At 33.8% G+C, this 17,009-nt stretch overlaps 1 protein-coding gene across 1 annotated transcript in view; it reads left to right on the top strand.

The window, feature by feature from the left end:
- The window catches only part of LOC104849157 (40S ribosomal protein S2), a 48,090-nt gene that overhangs the window by 787 nt on the left and 30,294 nt on the right, over window positions 1–17,009 (top strand).

Below are 17,009 nucleotides of genomic sequence, written 5' to 3'. Positions count from 1 at the left end.
CTCGGCGCCCCTGCGCCCCGTCACTAGCTTTAGGGAGCCGGGCTGCGGCCGGCCGTGCAGAGGACGCCAGTGATGCGACGGCGACCGGGCATTTTTTAAATGTTTCCCTCAGCCGGGTGGATGGATATATCGTACACCTTTTCTCCTTTTAAGAGGCCGGACTTTATGCCTGTCTGTGTGTCATTTCTGAGGAGTAAGAGCTCAGCCCTCGGAGGTGAAGATGACTCCCAGCTGCATCGGGGTGGAATCAATCGTGTTTGTGGTGCATTTATTTCTGGAAACGGGCGCTCGCTGCTGGACTTGCTTTTTGCTGCGGTGGCTTTGATTCCTCCCTAACAGTCGGGATGAGGCCTGTAGGCGACGCTGTTCGAGCTAGGAGCGAGTTGCGGCGAAGTCGAGTCCGGCGCTCGCGTCCGCGTGTGGGTGGAGCCGAGCTCTTGGGCCTGGGCAGCGACTGCAGGCTGCGCTTCCTCTGCCTTGAAACCGAGTCGCCGGACGAGGCTGGAGTACAAACTGATGATGCGTGTTGTATCAGGCCCTACCTTGGTAGTCGCTCACTGTAAAACAAGGAGTGGTTTCAGCGTTCCACAGTTCTCTAAAGTTTATTTGTGTAAATGAAAAGGGGGCTATTCTTCTCGTAAAAAGTGCAGTAGGTAAGCAGATTTTATTCCAACAGGCCTAAATTTGCGTTCTTTTAGTGAATTCAGTTAAGTCAACCTTAATTGTATTGTGTATGTGCATATATACACACTGCGCTAAAAGCATGGGAAAATTTGCCTACAGTAGGATATTCCCTGGCCTTAGAAATCCTTGAAGAGACCTTGTTACTCTTTGCGGCAGTCCCTGCTACGGTTTTCTATCGCAGTTGGAATGGGATAAAAGCTAAAGCCTTGACATTGCCCAGAGGCGCTGGAGGGTGAGAGGGTGAGGGACCTACCCTAGCATACTTGCTAATAGGGCTCTACCCTTGTTAGAGTTTTTTTCAAATGTCAGTCCAGTGTTTCCACGGCCACAATTTAAGCTGCAAATTCCCTGGTTCCCTTCTCATTTTATCCGTTGGACATTCCACGTATCTTTCTTGTCTATTTTTCTCTCCTTCGCTAGTAGAATGTAAGCTCCCGAGAGTTATTTGTTTTTTGTTTTTTGTCTACTGGTCTGTCCAGCGAAGTAAATGCTGTGACACCCTCTCCTCTCGGTTTCTGAACTCCACCCTTTAATGTGTACTTAGATATGTCTAACACATTTATATGCCACAAACTTTATGAAAGGTGATGAAAACTGGAAAAATGCAAATGTGTTACAGAGCTCTGGAAAAAGATCACTTCTAGACATCTGAAAGCCCACAAACCAGTGATAGTCCTTGCTTTTAGGTTTCTGAAAAAAGGCAAGGTGGAGTAAAATAGTGTAGTGGATCATATGATCATATCCATAGTAAGCTGAATCATTTTGCTTTCTACATCCTGCTCTCTCCCCAGATTCATGGTATTTTTAATGAATTAAAGTCTAAAGATTTGATTCACTCTGCCCAAATCCAACACCGATAGAAAAATTCATTCCCTTCATTGTGCCCAAACTGTGTAGTAGGCGCAGTGATTCAAAGGAGTTTTTGTCTGCAGGGAGGAGAACTTACATAAAGGGCTACATATGGCTAGTGTGGTTACCTATTACTCAATTATGCTGTCAGATATAGCAAAAGCTAGATTTATTTTTACAGTTTTCTGAAGAAAAGGTTCAGTGAAAGCTGAGGTCAAGATTAATGTGGCTATTTTAATTCACCATTTGCTTTGCTGTTTATTTACATTTACCTATCTTATGATAGCACTTGGTATACCAATAAGTTGAAAATGATTTTTTTAAAACTATAAAATGAAGGTAAGAAATATTTTCTGGTGGCTAGAAAAGTAGCCTTTTAAATTAAAGTAAATAAATATACCAGTATATTAGAAGCTATGCACTAAACCTTTAGCTATGTTATGCTGTTAGCACATTTTCATATTTACTTTACTGAATTTTTGCACAAAAATCTTGGTACTTTATAACCATTAATAACAAACATTGTTTAGTAAATCCAGTAGTCTATTCATTACAGATTTATGCATTGTCTTAACAGATTTAAGTAACACACAGATTGCTCAGAATATGTTGTTCATTGTTTCAAAATACCAACATTTCAGTTTGCGTGTGGAAAATCAATTATCTTCCTGTATACTTAATTGTTTACTGGTGAACTAGTAATTTCATATGTCTAGGAAACTAGCTGGTACACTCTGTGGTGGAAAGTCTTGGTAATTTTTTTTGGTACCAGATATCAAACCCAGGACCTTGAGCTTGTGAGGCAGGCTCGGTGCAGAAGTTAATTTTTTAATTTAAAATTTAAATATTTAGTTTCTTCCCTCACTTTAAATACATATTGAAAACCTATTAGGTGCTCATTAACTTTATACTAGGTGCCTCATATAAAATAATGAATGAAAACAAAATCACTGTTTTTGAGGGCTTTAATATGTATGTGGTTCAAGCCAATTTTTGCCCTGGGGATAGAATTAAAGAAATTGTTTCAATGCCTATCAGTATTCTCCCATTAAATCAATTAATATTTTGCTTGCCTAAATTTTTATTCCAATGGAGTTCTTACATAGAATCAGTAGTCCTGTTTTCTTGATTTCATTCTTTCTTTTTCCCTTTTTTGCTTATTGTCGTCAATGCCATCAGTTTATTTTACTCTTACATTTTTAAAACTCTCATGTCCCAAATCAATTGACTTTTAGGAACTTATAGTTCATTGTTATATCCTTAACTTGTCAATTTTTGTTTGGAAGGTAGCCCAATACATCTTTAATATGACCTAAGATTACCTTCTTGCTTTAGGGAATGAGTTGTATGACTCAGTTTTACTTGCTGAGAATATTTCTTGGTATTCTCATACGTAGTTTTGACCACTGCATTGCAGATTTAATTTAAAAATCTAAATGGATTTTAAATATTAACTACCTGTATTAAATGTCATTACCAAAAATTGGTACAGACAGGGTATGTATTCTTATTTTTATTGAAGAATATTTATCTTAAAGATAAATGCAGTTTCCCATAGTGATGGGAATAGAAAACAAATCTTAGAAAATCATCTCACTATATTTGTTACTTATCCTTGTTGGTGAAAAAAATTATCTGTAATAGGAAACAAGGTTTAAAAGATAGAAAAAAAAAACAAGTAAAAGATACCACATGAATGTTTTGTAGGTTATTTTTGACAATCAAAACTATTTCACATTTAGTATAATTAAATTACTTTTGTTGTTGTTGTTGGTACCGGGGATTGAACTCAGGACCTTGCATTTGTGAAGCAGGTGGCAGAACCACTGAGCTAAATCCCTGGCCCCATGAAATTACTTTTAAGATGACAAGCTGATGAAAAGTTAGGGATGCTGCTTTTAAGGTCAGAACTGTAGTTATCAGATGACTTAATAATTTGTAAATATGTTCCTGTTTCAAGTAAGTACCTTAATCAAATTTGCAATAGTGTTTATGAAGTTTATTCAATATATTCAGTCAATTTTTAAGAGTCTAGAAATGATTTTTTTTTCTCCTATGAATGTCTTTATTCGTTTTGGCCTATTTTGAATAAGCTTTATCCTTTTACTGACTTATAATTAACAATTTTCTCTACATTTATAGTTTGATTTTTTTTTTGGGGGGGTGGGTACCGGGGTTTGAACTTGGGTCCTTGCACTTTAAAGGCAGGTGGTGGAACCACTGAGCTAAATCCCCAGCCCACGTTTATAGATTTTTAAAAATCCATGCTATTCATTTATGACTATGACTTAACAGCATTTGTTTGTTTTTGTTTATGTGTATGCCTTACATTTGTAAATCAGGGTAACCAGTTACTTCTTATACTTACAAGTTTCACTGAGCAAGGCACAGGATAGGGCCGTTAAAGAAATACATTTCTGAAATATGATTTCCATATAAAGTTACTTAAGGTCATAAATCTTCATGAAAGATTAATCTTTATGAAACCGACACATATGCTGGATCTGAACCAGAAAGTTAAACTCTACATGTATTTTAATACTGAATTGTTTTAGACAGACATTGGTTCAAAAGTGATTTTATTTATAAAGGAAGAACATAAAACTTATTTTATATAAGATTTATAAGATCTACAATTGGTATGAAGGAAGCTTATGATGCTCATTTTAATTGCTGTTTCACATCACCTTGTCAAAGCATCTGCTCTAGATCAGCATTTTAAACTGCTGTTACGTATCATCACACATCATGAAATTAATTCAGTGAGTTTTCTAGCATTTTATATTTAAAATATAGAAAAGAATAAAAAATCTGAGTATATTGCATATAGTAAGATAAGATTTTAAATAAACATTTTGTTTATATATGCTGGATTACCTTGAAAATACATTTCTTCCTGTGAATTGTAGGCAAAAAGTGGGTTTTTAAAAAGAATCTATGTTTCAGGTGTTCCTTTACTTACCCCTTAGAAAATGGAAAAGAGGAATACTAGAAATTTCTGATTGCCTATACAATAGTGAATTTTAGAGGAGACACCAGGATATTTTTAGGAATTTGACACTGATTTCAAAAAGGTAATCTAGGAAAGAAAATATATTGGTAAAAATGTCAAACATGATTAAAGTTAGGAGAATTTGGTACATTTAGATCTATGACTTATTGATCTATTGGAACATATTTTCTAATTTAACATTTCAGATACAGCAGAATAATAAATATGAAGCAAAAGATGCTTGTTTCTTTTCTCTTTTTTTGGTACTGGGGATTGAACTTAGGACCTTGTGCTTGCCAAGCAGGTGTGGCACCACTGAGCTAAATCCCCAGCTGAAAAGATGTTGTTTCTATTCTCAGCTTCCCTTCAATTTTAAGACAAGTGTTTATTAATTAGTTGTAGGAGAGCAAAACAAATCACCATCTTTTAAAGAGTAATTATAAGAACAAGTTACTCCTTAAAAATATAACTCCCTCCATGAAAACACCCATAAACTTTCAATAAAGTTTTTCAGTCTAGCCAAAGTAAATAATTTAAACTAAGCGGTTAATTCTCACTTGCCATTTCATTTATTCTATATATTTAAATAAATGTACTTAAAATTTTATACAGTATTTTAAGGAAGAAACTTAAGGAAAGACATGTATGGGATTATAAAGAGGCATATTGAATGAACAGAATGAAAATTTAAAAAATAAAGTAAAGATTATACTGAAATGCTTTAATAAAATTTAAGCATTTCTTACTGTTTCACTTTACTTGCTATGTGTAGATTTCAGTGTGGTAATGTGAAGTCTTTAAGAGTTAATATTTTGTTTCTTACAAGTGTTATGCCAGGTCCTTTCAGTGATAGCTACAGAAGTTCTAGCTTTGTTAAAACATTAGCTATATACAAAATTTATTAGAGAATTAACATAAACATCTCTTTGTATTATTGAGCCAGTTATTTATCCCAAAATGTTCACCACAACAATACATGCCCTAAGATGGGAATCATATTACTACCAGCAGGGGGAGCTAAGTCAGTCTTGAAAGGTAGGCATCTAAAAAGGAAGACCCCATGACTTCCTGTTTTGAATTTAACTGTTGTTGGCAGCTGTTCTCTTTCTGAGTTTACCAAAAAGCAATTAAAAAAAAAAAAAAAAAAAAAAAAAAAAAAAAGAAGGACTACCAATATATTAAATGTGAATAGGGTGACAGGTTTTTATTGTTGTTTTTTCGGGGGGTGACAATTTTAACTGTTAAAATTACCTTGTACAAAGCAAATAGGAAAAAATATCCTGTTCAAATTAAGGATAGCCCAAAGAAGGGTATTTGGCATCAAAGATAATTGCTAAAACCATTTGTTAAATCTCAGCAAGTAAAATATGCAATCATTAAGATACTAATTTTCTACTATGGGTGGTGAAATATGAATTAGAACAAAGAAGTATGTTTATTAACCATTAAGAAAATGAAATTCAAATAGAAATTTAAATGTAGAAATGTCTCAGTATTATAATTTAAGATGGAAAAAAGTTTTGATGGATTGCTACCCAGATATGAGCATTTCGCAGTAATTCCATATTTAAAGCTGAAATTGGGTTCTAAATAGGCACTTTTTAACATTAAAATGTTGTATAAGTCGGATAGTTTATATTAAATTTGTATGCACTTAATCTAAGAAATGGATAAGTTTTAATAGAAAATTATTACAGTGAATAACCAAGTACTTTTTCACAATAAAAACAATAGAATTGTTTTTACTATTCCTTATAAATGCAGTAAAAATTTACTGTTTTATGACAGGTACTTTGAGGAATATACTAGCTTAATGATAATTGTATTGTCAGCTCATTTAATATCTTTTAAGAATCTCAAAATGCTGGATAGAATGGGTGTGTACTGAGTAGACAACTGAAGTAGAACTGTAAGAGCTGAGTGTTAGCTAACTGCTTCAAAATAAACTGAAAAATACATTTTTAAGTTATAATACACTAAATTATGGTAGCCTCAGCATTTACTCATTTTGTGCAAACACTTCAAAATAGGACAATGAATTTAGGCAAGTTTTAGCCATATGTACATGTATTCATTTCATAAATTTCTTGAGCACTTGAACTTCCATAGGACATGAAGTACCATCTTCATTTTGTATTACTGAAATTTTTTAAATCTTGTTGAAATAATTTCATTAATTACAGTCATAAGAATGCAATATGCAATCACTGACTCCAAGAAAATGGTACTGAGAAGCAAACCATTTAGTAGTGAATACAAAAAGGTAGACTACAAGCCTTCTGTATGTCAGTTCTTTTTAAAACTATATTATAATGTACTGATTTTATTTAATATATTACAGTTTTTGTTATAGCAATGAAATCCAAGACAAAATTCATTACATATCACTCCTAGAGGTATTTTATTTTTTTCCTAAAGGAATTTTAATGCCAAAAAAGCAAAGCAGGAAATATTCTTCTGTTTATGTGCTTTCTTAACATACAAGTTGTAATGAATATAATATAGGCTAATATAATTGTATCAACAGCCTGATCTTTTAAAGTTTGTTAATGTCTCCATCCGTGGAAAAGTAGCTACAATGACTTTTTAAAAATTATATTAATAAAGTGGTAACATGAATCATTCCTTAATGATAGGTATAATTCCTTATTGATAAGTTAATGCCAATAAAAGTTTAACAAAAACTAATAATTTTGTTGAGGTCAGCATTTCAAAGTAGTTGATATAAAAATTCCTAATTTTATCTAGTTTTATTTAATAATTTAAGACTGGCTGTAACAGTAAATCTGCCACCAAAAGAAGGAAAAAAAAAATAGCTCAGACCTTGTCTTCTAGAGAAAAAATGCAAAATTAGAAAAAGAATCAAAACTTCAAGGGACAAAATCAAGAGAGTAGAATTTCTTTAGCCCTAAAAAATTATAGAAATTTATACACATGAATATTGCTTTAAACGTTCTTTAGACATTTAAAGTATTTTTTTCTCTTTGGAAACAACATCAAAACCCAAATTTCTTTTGTGGTCATGTCTCCGATTTATCAACTGTCTTACTGTGTTGGAGTTGGTACTCTTCCAAGATCTGAAGCCAGGTGCAGTGGTGCACACTGAGGAGGCTGAGGCAGGAGTGTCCCAAGCTCGAGGCCAGCCTGGGTTAAGTGGTGAGTCCACTGCCATCCTGAACTACGCAGTGCGACCCTGTCTCAAAAAAACCCAAAAGATAAAAATAACCACTCTGATGTAGCTTTTTCTGTGTTACTTTCTTTTAAATTCTAAAGTTAACATTTGTTAGCTTTCTGCAGTACATTCAGATCATCATGATAATATCTAGATAAATTATTTAACTTTTCCTTATATTTTGAGACAAACTGTCACTTGCTTGAGGTAATGAGAAATACCTTGCATTATGGAAGAGCTATAGTAGTAATTAACAATATATATGCAAACATTTTCAATTTAAAACCTATTGTACATCTTACAGACCTGTAAAAATTTTTGAATATCCACTTTGGCTATCAGATTAGAATTGATAATGGCGTATTAATTTTACATTTACAATGGATTTTAAGTCTACAGTATTGCTGTAAAAAATGTATCTGTGAAAACAGGCTCTAACTTTAAGAGAGGGTGACTAGAAAACTATTTTAACCATGATACAATTATTCAACACAAAGAGCTATACATGTCTCTGAATAGATAAGTCTCTAATTCTCTATATTTTTAGGAATATTACTGTATTAATACTAAGGGTACCAGAGAAAACTTCTAAGGGCACCTTAGAAAACTTAAATTTGTGTATGCAAACTTCCCAGATAAATTGATCTTTAAAAATATACAATATTCTTATTACTATAAACGAATGAAGATTCAACAAGCAAGTGCCCTGCATCTATAAACTTGGAACATGAATATAAAATTAACCTGGTCCTTTTCCTCATAACTCATAACCCAGAAGACTAAGTGAAATATGTTTTAAACAGAGGGATAAATAAAAGATTATGTGTCAAAAGAGATACAAAAGTGCCAAAGATACATAGAAGTTTTGACAAAAATTTTATGAGATAAATTTTGAACATTAGTGAAAAATGATTTTCCAAGCCCAAAACAGGGAGCTAGGAAAAAATTAGCCATTTTAAGAATAGGGAAGAAAATATAAAGAAATACAGGTACATTAGAAAGCTTTTTTTAATTTATAATCTGGAAATCAGTTTGGGTAGAATGAAGATTAGATAAAAAATTTTTACCCCAGATAGGTAAATATGAAAAATTGGCATTTTAACATTAAAAAAGTCACTTATTACATTACTGAAAAAGTAATATTACTGAAAAAAGGTAATATGTAATGAAAGTTTGGTGAAACTGGAAATGTCATATAATTTAGAAGTATGTATTTAGTTGCTAAAAATGTTCATACTTTTTCTTTTATTCCCCCCCTTCACACTGAACTACATCCCTAACCCTTTTTATATTTTGAGGGGGACAGTTACACTGAGCTACATCCCCAGTCCTTTTTCATTTTTATTTTGAGACAGGGTCTTGCTCAGTTGCTAAATTGCTCAAACTAGGCTCAAATTTGCCATCGTCCTACCTCAGCCTCCCAGAGCACTGAGATTACATAGGATCCCTACCACACCTAGCTTGTTCATACTTTTTGACAATACTTTCTCATCTGAACTCTCTCTTATCAACTCTTGATGTGGCTGTATTACTTTTGTAATTTCAATTAAAACAGGAAGGACCTTAGTCAAAGTAATAAACAATAGAATATAAAAAGATAGAGAAAGGTGAATCAATAAGAAAACTAATGTAATTGTTCAAGTGAGATATGAGGGCTGGCCCATGGAAGCAGGGCTGAATGGATGGGGATAGATTTGAAAGATAAAGTAGAATTAAAGATGAACAAATGAGTATGTAAGGAAAGAAAGCATGGAAAAGTTAAATATTACTGACAACTTAGGCTTAGTTCTCTAGATGGACACTGGTGCCATTGATAGAGGTAGAGCCTTAGAGCATGGAGGAGTAGATTGAGTTCTGTATGAAACAAATTGAGATGCCTACGTATTCCTATTTAGAGAGGTCATTTAGGTAGTTAGGAATATGTGTGGGTATTCAGAAAACAGAGATAAAGATATGAGTAATCATATAGGTGGTCAATAAAGCCCACAGAGTGGAACACAGGGAAAATCTATAAGGACCAAAGCCAGGTGTTATAGTGGCATATAAAATGCTGAGGCAGGAGGATTGCTGTGAGTTCAAGGCCAGCTAGGGCAACATAGTGAATTCAAGACAAGCCTGAGGTGTACATAGCAAGACCCTGTCTCAGAGAACAAAAACAACAGACACACAAAAATTGTAAGGAACAATAAGGAAAATGCAAGCCACCAAACTGCCATAATTTAAGAAACTACTACTTTCTCCCTAAAACATTTGAGAGGGGTTTTGTTTGTTTGTTTTAATAAGACATTTAGTTGAGTAGATGTTGGGTTCTAAAATCAATAGCCACATCTAATTCTGGGGATTACGTACGTCTTTTACATTTACTTTAAAATGGGAGTCTAGGAAGACAGTTGATTCCCTAAAAGATTAATGACATTTTATTTTTTAGTGACAAATTATTTTTAGTATAAAATAATACTTTTAATCCAGTTCCACAAAATTTAGTTATGCTTCCAAATTCTCCAAGTAGTTTTTGTCTTTTATCTGCAAGGTGCCATTCCAGTCCAACTCACCCATCTACCTAGCAATTTCTGTGCTTCATTTTTTTTTTCCCCTTGCTGCTTCACTTTTATCATTACTCCTTAACTCCTGTTTCTTTTACTACAGCCCCTCTCAGAATACCAATCCAGTCACCACTGGTTTCCACTGTCCCCATGTATTTTATTTTCTTGGGGAGGAAGAACAAAGGATTAAGGTGCAACAATGTACATGGACCAACTCCCTATGATGAATGTATTCTTTAAATATTGCAAACGTGCTGATAAAAATTTTTAAAAAGTAAATCAAGGGCAATCTCATGTTTTGATTTTTCCAGTCACCTAGAGGTTAGAAACTAGCATGAGAGGATGGAGGTGAAAATTTTCAGAGGTTTCCATATTTTTCAGAAGTGAACCACAATGAAATATCTGTAAGTCTGTGGACCACAAACATTTAAAATCATAACAAAAATGGAATTGTTGTCTACTTTTTAAAAGTATTTAGTTGTATTTACAAAGCAGTGTCCAAATAGCTCAGTCAGCTTTATTCATATAAAGATACAAAATTATGGGACCTAGTCTTCAGTTAATCTGGAAGCCATTGAAAAGACTGGCGCATAATAAAACAATGCTCAAGAACCATGGGCTGTGTTCAACAGGTGTTGTTAGGACTAGATAGCCACATACAAAAGACTAGGACCCTTATCTCATGCCATTTGCAAAAATTAAAATACATTAATGTAAATAAATACAAATTTATTTTTGGTACAAATAAAAGCAAATCCTATAAAACTCTCAGGAAAAACATGAAGGTAAATTTTTATAACCTTGGATTTGTCAAAGGTTTTTTTGGATGCTAAAAGGATAGCCACCAAAAACAAAGACATAAACTATAACCCTTATACATGATTTACAGAAATTTAAAATAGTATGATCACTTTTTAAAAGTTCCTCAAATGATTAAACATTTAGTTACCATGTGACCCAGCAATTCTACTCCTAAGTATATAAACAAGAGAAATGAAAACATGTACATACAGAAAGCCTTGCAAAATGTTTATTGCAACATCATCATCATCATCATCATCATCATCATCATCATTTGGTACCAGGGATGGAACTCAGGACCTTGCCCTTGTGAGAGGAACAGCACCACTGAGCTAAATCTCTAACCCCCATTGCAGCATTATTCAGAACCACTAAAAGGTGTTAACAACCCAGATGTCTATCAACCTACAAGTACATAAACAAAATGTGTTATAACCATACCATGGTATGTTGTTTGGCCATTTAAAAAAAAAGCGTGTGAAGTACTGATAATGTGCTGCACCAGGAATGACTCCTGGAAGAATTATATTAAGTAGAAGCCAATCACAAAAAAGCTCTATGCTCTACAATTCCATTCATATTAATTAGCAGAAGAAACCTGTGTGAATAGGATACAGAATTCTATGTAGACACAAAGTAGATTAATATACATTGTTAAAAACAGGATGGGAAAATGGGTGGATAAGGCTACAGATATTCTTTTTGAGGTGATGAAAATATTTTAAAATTGTAGTGACTGTTGCACCTATCTATGAATATGATAAAAAAACAGTAAATTGCTCTTCAAATTGGTGATGTGAGCTGGCTGTTATGCATATACCGGTAATCACAGCTCTCTGAGAGGATGAGGAAGGAGGATTGCAAATTTGAGCCAAGCCTGTGTAATTTATCTATGCAGGGAGACCCTATCTCAAAATAAGAAATAAAAAAGGTCTGGAGATTCAGTTCAGTGCAAAGGCCCTGGTTTTGATTCCCAGTACTGGGGCAGAGGAAGACAAATTGTATAGTATGTGAAATCTATCTTAATAATAAATAGAAAACAAAAAAAAATAGAAACAAAAAAACCAAAACAGGGATTGTATAGAGATATAATCCATCTCGCTCTCTCTCTCTTTTTTTTTTTTTTTTTGATTCTGGGAATCGAACTCAGGCCCTATGCATTTACAAGGCATAGGGCAGAACCACTGAGCTAAATTCCCGGCCCATCCATCTGAATTCTTGATCCAGATTTATATTAATGAAAGTGGCTCTGAGATTTGATTTCCATAGTTCAGGTAAGAATATACAGTGACCAAGTCAAATGACCCAAATACTGTAAAAATTTGGTCACAGAGTTAGAACTTTCAGAATAATAATGTATATTATATATAATCATCTTTAAAATCCCAGGAATACTATGGGCTGTTGGTGAATGTAGTTTGCTTTCGTCTCTAACAGTTGCTTCTGAAGTACTGACAAGACTGAAGTATTGACAAGACTGATACTTAGAAAATTCAAACACATCACCCCAAAGTCAGCTGCAGAAACCTAAAGCATAATCCATGCTAATTAAAAATCTGTGAATTTCTTTTGAAATTCTGATGTCATTTCTACCAAATATCTCAGCAGTTCTTTAAATTCTGTGATTCCAGTTAGCACAAGGCAATTCTAGAATGGGACATAAATGCATATGCCAGCCAACATCTAGCTACTCCCCTTGTTATGATTTACATAAAGTATCAGCAACTCCACTTCTTTCACAAACTCATGCGTTTTTACTTCTTCTCTGAAGGCTCAAGTTCAGTGTATGCAGGTATCTTCCTGGCAGTATCAAACAGAAAATATAGTCATGTTAGCTATTTGAGTTCAAACAAGGTTGGGTCCTTTACCAAAAATTCTTAGATCTTAAATAGCACAAATGTAGCTCTCTTCAACAGGTTTCCACAATATAGCCAATAAAATAAACTAAATCTAGTAAAATAAACTAATTCAAAAACATTTAGAATAACAGTAATAACGCTAATAAAAAAATACTTGAAATTATCCTAATAAAATATGAAATCTGTATAGAGAAAAGTATGATACATTATACTAAGAGCTATAAAAATGGAAAGAAAATTGTACTCTGGGCTTTTTTGTTGGAAATTAAAAAGTGATTTTGAAATTTACATTGAATACTAGGTAAAAACAAAAATGTGTTATGAATAGAAGCCATTTATCCCTTTAAATATTAAAACTAAAATAATTGCTCCATAATTGTCGCCAGAATTTATAGACAGTTATAAAAAACTCTGGTATGTCATAAGCCAAAGAAATGGAATAGACTATTTAACATATTTGAGAAGTGACTTTTTATAAATCCAGTTTTGTTTAAGTAAAAAACCACCAAGTCTTCCTGGATATCTCTCTCTCCCTTATTTCCCTCCTGAGCCACCTATTCAAGTAATCATCAGATCTGTGTACAGTGCTGGGGATTGAACCCAAATTTGGGTTGGGTATGTGTATGTGTATTGAGGGGAGGTCCTAAGGATTGAAGCTACATTCCTAGTCCTTCATTTTGTCTTCTACATATCTGTTGAATCTAAACACTTCTCTTTGTCTTTACCAATACTTAATGCCTTAACATTCAGATGTCTTCCAACTGGATGTTTTAAAAATATATATCAGTTAAAAATGATATTAACTTTTAGGGGAATAAGCACAAAATCTCATATTTTAAAACCAGAAAAAAATATCCCATAATAATGCCACTTTTGTTACTTAAAAACTTGTTAGGAAGAACTACACCAAAATGGAATCTCTGAAAGGTAGGCTTAATATTAATCAATTTTTCCCCTTACACTTTCTTTTTGTACCTCAACTTTTTATAGCTGGCCAAGAACAGCCAACCAAAAAATATATACTTTTAAAGTTACTAAGAATCATTCTGACACCATCCAGACACATCATCAAATTTTTATGAAATGGAAAATTTCCACATTTTATAATCTATTTAGAACTTAACAGTGATTAGAATTATCCAGTTCATTTTATTAGAATAATAGACTCTAATGACTAAAATATAGCCAAAAGATTCTTAAAATACAAAACAAAGAAAGTCCTCAAACACTAATTTAAATCAAATAGTTAATCAACCATAATAATTATGTTTAAGACAACACTATAAGTAAACCCATTAATATCTATCCTATCAATCAGTTAAATCAGAGAATATATAGGACAATCTAAACAGATGTGCACAGTTGTTCAACACTTATCCCATGTAAAATCTGAAAAGACAGAGAATGGAAAATTATTCAATAAATGGTGCTGTAAAAACTGGGCATTTGCAAAAAATCTATTGTCTCATCACCTACCAAATCTTATATACTTCATTACTGTTAAAAAAGTAAGCACCTCAATATAAGAAAATGGAAAGCTATTCCTTGTTCCTGGGTAGGAAGAATCAATATAGTGAAAATGGCTATACTTCCAAAACTGCTATATAGGTTCAATGCAATCCCAATTGAAATCCCAACATATTTTATAGAATTAGAGAAAACAATGAAAAAATTCATTTAGAACCAGAAGAGACCTAGAATAGCAAAAGCAATTCTAGGCAACACAGACATGACAGGGGGTATCACAATTCCCAATTTAAAACTATACTACAAAGCTACTGTGATAAAAACAGCATGGTACTTGCAAAGAAACAGACCCAAGGATCAGTGGAACAGATTAGAAGATGCAGAAACAACTGCAGACATATTCAGCCACCTCATCTTTGACAAAGATGCCAACCATCCTCACTGGAGAAAAGATAGCCTCTTTAATAAATGGTGTTGGAAAAACTGGATTTCAACTTGCCAAAAATTAAAACTAGACCCCTATCCTTCACCATGCACTAAACTAAAATTGAAGTGGAGAAAAGATCTAAACATTAAAACAGAAACACTAAGCTTGCTGGAAGATAAGTTAGGTAGAAATCTCGAAGACATTGGCATAGGAAAAGACTTTATTAACAAAACCTTTGTAGCTCAGGAACTAGCACAAAGAATCAACAACTGGTATCTCATTTTATTAAAAAGCCTCTCCCACACTCAGACCTCCCCACCATCAACAGATTGGTGAAGATGGGAGCTGTGTGATGTCATCTGTGTGGGCCCCTATCCCACCCAAGCCTCCTGGCCACCAGTGGACCAGCCTCCTCACCATGCAGGTTGGGAGCTCTATGAAGCCATTGGTGTGAGCTCCTCCCCCACCCAGGCCTCTCCACAACCAACAGATTGGTAAGGACTGGAGCCTCATGAGCTCTTCCAGCAACCCGACCCAATCCCTACCCCCACATCTCTGGCTTCCTGGCTACACCTATTCCTCATCTGTACTGCAGAGGAACAGGGACTCTGAAAGGCCATTGCCCTGAGCTAGAGCAGAAGTAAATAATAGTGAGAAAGCCTTACTCCTAAGTCCCCATCCTGAAGGGTAAAGTAACTATATTGATCAGCTTATTCATTATAAACATATTTTGGGGTAGTCTTCAATTTCATTTTATTTTACATGGTTACAGGTGATAGATTAATAACTACTGCAATTGTCATTTTCTAAACTGTGTTTGATTCTATTGTTGTTGCTGATTGTATCACTTGGGCTAGTGTTGTAATTGATCTAATTAGTTATCTTTCCTGGTATAATGAAAATGAGATTGCCCCAGAGTTATTAGAGACTCAAATCCTAAAGATCAGCTATATCTGGAAGACACCTCTGAGAAGCCATCATTCCTTAAGGTTTCTAAATATAAGCAACAAAGATATCAACAATAACTAATATCAAAGTATCACCCCAGGAATTAAAACAGGACTATGCCAAGAATAATAATAGAAATGAAAAAACATTTAAACAAGACACAGTCTTCCAGCTTACCAAAGGCAAATTCTGGGGGAAATGAGATAGAAAAGTCTGATAATCAACCACCTGCACAAATATGAACTGATAGCACAGGAAGTAAAAAAAATGGGTGAATGAGGCTCTAGAAATATTGAAAACAAAAATAGCTTCCCAGATAAAAGACATGACTAGAACATAAACAGACAAAAAAAATAGATGAGCTCAGGACCATGATGAAAGTCATGAATGCTCAGCATAGGAAAGAAATGGAAACCATGAAGGCCCAACATCAGAAAGAAATGGAATCAATGAAACAGATTCAAACTGATATCCAGGAGATTAAAAACTCATACATAGCAGACTAACTCAATCTGAAGACAGAATATAAGATATAGAAGACAGGATGGTGGTTAGTGGCTATGAAAGAGAGATCTCTTAAAAATAGTAAGGGATCATGAGAAATCCATCAGCTCCTAGATGATGCAAAGAAGAACAATATAAGATTAATAGGCATCGAAGAAAAAGCAGGAGAAAGCACAAATGACATAAAAAAGTGTTCACAGAAGTAATAGCGGAAAACTTTGCAAACAGAGCAAAACAACTTGACATACAGATAAGTGAGGCATAGAGGACTCCAACTACTTATGATTAAAAAAAACCTACACCTAGACATATAATAATAAAGATCCCAGAAACCCAAATGAAGTACAAAATACCACAGGCACTTAGAGAAAAAGAAACAAAATACATGCAAAAGAAAGCCCATTAGAATCACAACAGATTTTTCAACTCAAACCCTCAAGTCAAGGAGAGCCTGGAGTGAGGTATTTCAAGCTTTAAAAGAAAACAACCTCCAAACTAGGCTGATGTATCCTGCAAAACTATCTTTCAAAATTGATGGAGAAATAAGATACTTTCATCACAGTGAAAACTTGAGAAACTTCATGAATACCAAACAATTTTTTTAAAATATCCTAGAAAAAAATGAAAGTCAGAACTCCACGAGGCCCAACAGAACAAATCCAATAGGCAAGAATTTAGAGGGAGAGGGAGAAAAATAAAAAAGAAGAAACAACAGGAAAATAACATGACACTGATAAGTTAATACATATCAATTATAACCATC

The sequence above is a fragment of the Fukomys damarensis genome, unplaced genomic scaffold, assembly GCF_012274545.1.
Source record: "Fukomys damarensis isolate Sample0158 unplaced genomic scaffold, DMR_v1.0_HiC HiC_scaffold_1, whole genome shotgun sequence".
Lineage (NCBI taxonomy): Eukaryota > Metazoa > Chordata > Mammalia > Rodentia > Bathyergidae > Fukomys > Fukomys damarensis.
Note: the sequence above shows the minus strand (reverse complement) of the source record. Positions and strands in the feature narration are given on the sequence as shown.